Consider the following 7,850-nt stretch of genomic DNA (forward strand, 5'->3'; position numbering starts at 1 on the left):
GTCCTCCTCTGAGGTCTCTCAGGAAACTAGATCCCATACCCAGTATTTTGTATTAAGTCCCAGTCTTTTTCTCTTACATTCTGGTTGTTATTAATCAAGCCATACAATGGGAAGCAAAAGCAATATCAAGGTTGCCTTTGACTCAAACCTCTTTTTCAAAGCTTTCAGCATAGTGTAGTTGACAGAAGCAGGTCTTTATAATTAGAGGGGTAGCTTTTGGTCTTGGATCTTCTACTTGCTAGATGTGCAAGTTATTTAAATGCTCGGTGCCTTAGTTCCTTTCATAAATCTCTGAAATAGAATTATTAATATACACCTTATAGAACTGTTACAAAGGATGAATGAGCAGTAAAGTAATGAGAGCTATGATTGTCACATAAACGTTTCAATAAATGTTGACTACGACCATAATTATCACTGCATACAAATGAGGCGACCAGGAATTCCCAATCACACCATTAACTGTGAATCAAACTAGAAGAAATATACCACAGCCTTCAGCTACATAGGAAAAGTAGGATTGAGCAATAACCATGATAAATCAACATAGAAAGCTGAATAAATAATTCAGAACCCAAACTATATATTTCTCTCACTTGACTAAATTATTCAGAAAATTCTTACTCCCTCCCACTTTAATTTGCCTTTACAGGTACCACCATAAAGTCACTTATCTATACTCTGATTTGATTCTTTGACAGTCATGTTTAAAAGTGTGTCATCAAACTCTAAGTGCATTTATATCAGATATTGTAAATTCCTATTTTATTCTGCCAAGGCAAAGTTGAATGGGAGCTTTAAGACTTGCAGAAGTATTCATATTTATACATATTTATACAGACATCCCAATAAGCAATGATATCACCACAGTGGTATTAATGGATGTCTTCATGTGAGATGATTAAATTTTTAGGTTGTCATCTTCCTGCAGATTGTGCTGTACATTCCCACCTGCTTACTTGAAGCTTCAAAATGGCTATCATTTGACAATAAAATAAGCTTTCTATACAAGACACCCATTTTACATTTAATGAAACAAAAACTTATTTTATAATGCTACATGTTTTATCTTGGGCAGAGAAAAGAAAAGAAAAAAGCTTTAATTTCTTTAACATGCTTTAGATTTAACATTTCTTTAGATTCCAGTTAGTTACAACACCTTATTAGCCCAAGCTTAATACATTAACCTGTATTCCAATGATTTTTTGAGAATATATGATGCAACAAAACTGACAAAGTTTAAGCATAGATCTAAACAGTTGCTGCCAGTGTTCCTAGGTTTTAAAATCATCTCCTATGCTTGTTAAAATGTTTGGATTCTTATACATTGCACCTCCACCTTGAGATTTTATTCAGGAGGTCTAGGATGACAAACAGATGCCAGCATTTTTAACAAGTATCTCAGATGCAGGCAATTCATACACCACAGTTTGATCAACTGATCAAAGTATGTATAAGCCTTTTATGGACCAGAATCGGAAGAGAAGTTAACACTGACTTTCAGTAACTCTTACAAAATGTCACAAAACGTCTAGTCACTGAATACTTTGACTACTAGAAATGCAAGAATCTTTGGATTTAAGGTTGGAACACTCTGATGTTTTCCCCAATCTTGTGAAAATCAGTTGTTTTCTCTGAAAGGCACTCATTTCTCAGTACTTCTTAAATCTTAGCTGATATACTTACTTTTCTAGTCTCCAGGAGATAAAAAAAAAAAAAAAAAAAAAGAAGCCAAATCTCTTTGAGTTTCTGAGACTGTTCTTTATACAGCCTTATCTGCTGCGAGGGAAGATGTGATTGCTGATCTGTTGCATAGATATTCTCATGCATTCAACTAATGATTTTTCAAGGGACTTCTAGTAAATTTAGAGTAAGTTTTACATCGAAAATTTTGCTTCTGTGATTCCCACCATTTTCTTACTGTTTAAATTTTCTATGGCGTTTTCCCACACCGTTGCTCCACGGTGACCCCTACAGGTTCAAAGTAGCCCTAATAGAAACTCCACAGCTGGATGATACTAATGGTAGATGTCTATGGGGCTTCCCAGGTGGTGCTAGTGGTAAAGAACCTGCCTGCAATGCAGGGGAGACATAAGAGACTCAGGTTTGATCCCTGGGTTGGGAAGGTCCCCTGGAAGAAGGCATGGCAACCCCTCCAGTATTCTTACTAGGAGAATCCCATGGACAAAGGAGCCTGGTGGGCTGCAGTCCATAGGGTTGCAAAGAGTCGGACATGACTGAGCGACTTAGCTCACATATCCAATTATTATTTCCTCCTCCTCAAGTGGAATGAGAGATGATAAGAACAGAAGTCAACAAAGAATAGAAGTATTCTTGGGTTATAAAGACAGAATTGAGGAATCTTCTTCCCCATGTAAACATGTGTCCTTTTGATGGACAGAGAAGAAAATAAAAAGAATGTTTTTTTTAGTCTATCCATCCTTCAGAACATAACTTAAATATTTTTCCCAGTGGAATTATTACTTATGCTTAGGCGTGATCTTGTGATTTTCATCCTAGTGAAACATTAATGCACTGTGTATGTCTTTTAGGAAGCGATTACTACCCTGCAGTATGGATATTAATTTATTAGTAAATTATTTTCTATATTTAGTGAATACTATCTGATTATCACACTGAATATAAGGCCACATAAGCAAATTAGTAAATGACAAGCCACCCACCACCCTTACCATGAACCCACGTTCCAGTGGGGAAAAGGACTGTAAATTAATAGCTACAAACACTGAGAAATAGAATGTCAAAGCTAATTCACAACTAGATTTGGAGTTTGAGTTTTGCAGAACTGATGAAGATGTGACTTCTGTTCATAAACCAGGGAAGGGTTGATTGTTTGATGTCTGAGTCTTGGCTCTAAGGAGATGAAACATTTTTAAATGAAGTTTCTGCTATTTTCTTTTGCTTTTTAACTAAGATACAATGTCAGCATCCTCCTCCGATAATTACAGTCTCTCTTGCTTTATTATTTTGTATTTCTCTTTAACACTTAATCTCTCACTTTTTTCTTTATAGTTCCTCTCTCTTCTAGAAAAGGGATCAGTGAACTATTTATTGCCCATTAGCTTGTAGCCTGTTTTTCTGTTGAAAAATCCTACTGGAATATACCATACCCACCATTTATACATTGTCTATGGCTGCTTTTACATTGTAATGATAGTGTTAAGAAGTGGTGACAGAGGTCAAATGACTAACCCACAACTCTAACATTTTTACCATCTTGCTGTTTAAGAAAAAAGTTTGCTACTTTTCTGACCCCATGGCTTAGCAGTAAAGAATTCTCTTTCAATGCAGGAGCTGCAGGAGACACAGGTTCAATCTCTGGATCGGGAAGATCCCCTGGAGGAGGAAATGGCAACCCACACCAGTATTCTTGCATGGAAAATCCCATAAACAGAGGAGGCTGGCATGCTATAGTCCATGGGGTCGCAAAGAGTCAGACATGACTGAGTGAGCACACACATGGTCAAGAACAAGGACTCTGAGGGCAGAGACTACATCTTGGTCAATTTTTGTAATCTTAGTACCAAGCACAGCCATCAGGAAATCTTTTTTAAGTGTGTGTGTGTGTGTGTTTTATTGTGATAAAAGTCACGTAATAGAAACATACTATTTTAACCATATTTAACTGTTCAGTTCTGTGGCACTAAGTACATTCACATAATTGTGGAACTCTCACAATCATCCATCTCTCAGATTTTTCACCTTCCTAAACTGAAACTCTGTTTCGATTATGAAGTAACTACCCAGTCACCCGCCCCACTTCCCCCCACCCCCTGGCATCTACTTTCTGACTCTCTGAATTTAACTATTCTAGGTATTTTGTTTAAGTGAAATCAAACCATATTTATCTGTACCTAACGTATATTGGACAGAGAAGGCAATGGCACCCCACTCCAGTACTCTTGCCTGGAAAATCCCATGGACGGAGGAGCCTGGTGGGCTGCAGTCCATGGGGTCGCGAAGAGTCGGACACGACTGAGCGACTTCACTTTGACTTTTCACTTTCATGCATTGGAGGAGGAAATGGCAACCCACTCCAGTATTCTTGCCTGGAGAATCCCAGGAACAGAGGAGCCTAGTGGGCTGCCATCTATGGGGTCGCACAGAGTCGGACACGACTGAAGTGACTTAGCAGCAGCATTCTGCTTTTTGGGCTTTTTAGTTGCTGGATACTTTGGTGTGGTCCATTGCTATCTAATAGTGCTATATATATTTTATATTTATTACAGAGCAGTGATATGTGTGCTTAGGATTGTTTGTATTTAGCAAATATTTATGGAGCAAGTATTATATGCTAGGTACTGTTTTAGGGAATGGAATATAGCAATGAAGAAAGACAAGGTCCATACCCTCATGAGACTTGTATTCTAGAGGACTGTTCATTACTGAATCTTTTCATGGTGTTTGTAAATGGTTGGATTTGGAAGAAGTTTTAGAATATTTTGGCCAATGGTTTTGACAGCTGGTCCTTTGGTTGTATGCATGTATACATCTAGAGATGGGAAGATGTTACTTTGAGACAGTCTTTTCCATTAGCCTCCTGAGAAATCTGTGTGCAGGTCAAGAAGCAACAGTTAGAACCGGACATGGAACAACAGACTGGTTCCAAATTGAGAAAGGAGTACATCAAGGCTGTATATTGTCATCCTGCTTATTTAACTTACATTCAGAGTGCATCATGCAAAATGCCAGGCTTGGTGAAGCACAAGCTGGAATCAAGATTGCTGGAAGAAATATCAATAACCTCAGATATGCATATAGCAGAAAATGAAGAAGAATTAAAGAGTCTCTCGATGAAAGTGAAAGAGGAGAGTGAAAAAGCTGGCTTAAATCTCAATATTCAGAAAATGAAGATCATGGCATCTGGCCCCATCACTTCATGGTAAATAGATGGGGAAACAATGGAAACATTGACAGACTTTATTTTTTGGGGCTCCAAAATCACTGCAGATGGTGACTACAGCCATGAAATTGAAAGACGCTTGCTCCTTGACAGAAAAGCTATGACCAACCTAGACATCATATTAGAAATCAGAGACATTTCCTTGCCAGCAAAAGTCCATCTAGTCAATGGTTCTTCCAGTAGTCATGTATGGATGTGAGAGTTGGACTATAAACAAAGCTGAGCACCGAAGAATTGATGCTTTTGAACTGTGGTGTTGGAGAAGACTATTGAGAGTCCCTTAGACTGCAAGGAGATCCAACCAGTCCATCCTAAAGGAAATCAGTCCTGAATATTCCTTGGAAGGACTAATGCTGAAGTTGAAACTGCAATACTTTGGCCACCTGATGCAGAGAACTGACTCACTGGAGAAGACCCTGATGCTGTGAAAGATTGAAGGCAGGAGGAGAAGAGGATGACAGAGGATGAGATTGTTGGATGGCATCACTGACTCGATGGACATGAGTTTGAGTAAGCTCTGGGAGTTGGTGACGGACAGGAAAGCATGTAGTCCATGGGGTTGCAAAGAGTTGGACACGACTGAGCGACTGAACTGAACTGATTCCATTAGAGTTGGGATTTCTAGTTTTGGCTTGCCCCGTGTCTCTGGGAGACTCAGTTTCCTAAACTGTAACAGGGAAATACTTGAATGTTTTGTGTTTTTTTTTAATTATTCCAAGGATTAAATGAAAATTTGTGTTTGTGCAGTAAATTTTGCTGTATTTAAATTGCATCTCAATAAAGCTGATTTTTTTAAGAGGAAATAAAAGATTGCTTTGGCTATTCAGGGTCTTTTGTGTTGCCATACAAATTGTAGAATTTTTGTTCTACTTCTGTAAAAAATGCCATTGGTAATTTAATAGGGATTGCATTGAATCTATAGATTTCTTTGGGTAATACAGTCATTTTCACAATCTTTGATTTGAAAAATTGATTCCTCCAATCGAGGAACATGGTGTATTTCTCCATCTGTTTGTATCATCTTTGCTTTCTTTCATCAGTATCTTAGAGTTACTATATTGTTGGATTCTGTTTGCTGGTATTCTGTTGAGGATTTTTGCATCCATGTTCATCAGTGACACTGGCCTGTAATCTTCCCTTTTTGCAGTGTCTTTGGTTTTGGTATCAGAGTTGTAGTGACCTCATACAATGAGTTTGAGAGTGTTCGTTCCTCTACAATTTTTGGAACAGTTTCATAGGGTAGGTGTTAACTGTTCTCTAAATGTTTGTTAGAATTCACCTGTGAAGCCACCTGGTCCTGGACTTTGTTTGCTGTAAGTTTTTAAATCACAGTTTCAGTTTTAGTCCTTGTGTTTGGTCCGTTCATATTTTCTATTTCTTTCTGGTTTAGTCTTGGAAGGTTGTACCTTTCTAAGAATTTGTCCATTTCTTCCATTTTGTCCATTTTATTAGCATATATTTGCTTGTAGGAGTCTCTTACGATCCTTTGTATTTTGGTAGCATCAGTTGTAATTTCTCCTTTTTCATTTCTGATTTTATTGGCTTGAGTTTCCTCCCTTTTTTCTTGATGAATCTGGTGAAAGGTTTATCAGTTTTATTTATTGTCGCAAAGAACCAGCTTTTAGTTTCATTGATCCTTGCCATTGTTTTCATTTCTAGAATTTATTTCTGCTTTAATTTTTTTCTTTCTTTCTTTCTAATAATTATGGCCTTTGTTTGTTCTTCTTTCTCTGGCTGCTTTAGGTGTAAAGTTTGGTTATTTGAGATTTTTCTCATTTGTTGAGGTGGAATTGTATTGCTGTAAACTTTCCTTTTAGACTCACAACTTTTGCTGCATCTCATAGGTTTTGGGTCATCATGTTTCTATTGTCATTTGGTTCTATGTAATTTTTTAATTTCTTCAGGGATCTCTTGGTTATTAGTAGCATAATATTTAACCTCCATGTATTTTTGTATTTTTTTACCATTTTACCCCTGCAGTTGATATCTAGTCTCATATAGCACTGTGGTAAGAAAAGATCTTTGATAGGATTTCAATTTCTTAAATTCACTGGGGCTTGATTTGTGGCCCAAGATGTGATCTATCCTGGAGAATGTTCTGTGAGCACTTGAGAAGAAAGTGTATCCTCCTACTTTCAGATGGAATGTCCTGTATATAGCAGTTAAGTCTTTCTGGTCTAATGTGTCATTTAATGTTTGTGTTTCCTTATTAAGTTTCTGTCTGGATGATCTGTCCATTGGTGTAACTGCAGTGTTAAAGTCCCCTACTGTTATTGTGTTACAGTTGATTTACCCTTTAATGGCTGTTAGCATTTGGCTTATGTATTGAGGTATTGCCACATTGGGTGCAGAATGTTTATAACTGTTGTATCTTCTTGGACTGATCCCTTGATCATTATTTAGTGTCCTCCTTTTTGTCTTGTAACAGTCTTTATTTTGAAGTCTATTTTATCTGATAGGAGTGTTGCTTTCTTTTGATTTCCATTTACATGGAATATCTTTTCCTCCCCCTCAGTTTCAGTCTGTATGTATCCCTAGGTCTGAAACAGGTCTCTTGTGGACAACATACATATGGGTCTTGCTTTTATAACCTTTCAGCCAGTCTGTTTCTTTTGGTTGGAGCAATTAATCCATTAGCATTTAAGGCACTTACTGATATGTATATTCCTATTACCATTTTCTTAATTGTTTTAGGTTTGTTTTTGTAGGTCTTTTTCTTCTGTTTCTTACCTAGAAAAGTTCCTTTGGCATTTATTGTAAAGCTGATTTGGTGATGCTGAGTTCTCTTTTGCTTGTCTGTAAAGCTTTTGATTTCTCTGTAGAATCTGAGTAAAATCTTCGCTGGGTAGAGTAATCTGGGTTGTAGGTTTCGTCTTTCATCACTTTAAATATATCCTTCCACTCTCTTCTGACCTGAAGTGTTTCT

At 37.3% G+C, this 7,850-nt stretch overlaps 1 long non-coding RNA gene across 1 annotated transcript in view; it reads left to right on the forward strand.

Moving 5' to 3' along the window:
* Positions 1 to 4,008, forward strand: part of LOC123330994 — a 45,813-nt gene extending 41,805 nt beyond the window's left edge. The window contains exon 3 of the long non-coding RNA XR_006547370.2: positions 3,313 to 4,008. This is a non-coding gene — a long non-coding RNA (uncharacterized LOC123330994). The remainder of the gene's footprint in view (positions 1 to 3,312) is intronic.
* The last annotated feature ends 3,842 nt before the right edge of the window (positions 4,009 to 7,850 follow it).

The sequence above is a fragment of the Bubalus bubalis genome, chromosome 21 (assembly GCF_019923935.1).
Source record: "Bubalus bubalis isolate 160015118507 breed Murrah chromosome 21, NDDB_SH_1, whole genome shotgun sequence".
Lineage (NCBI taxonomy): Eukaryota > Metazoa > Chordata > Mammalia > Artiodactyla > Bovidae > Bubalus > Bubalus bubalis.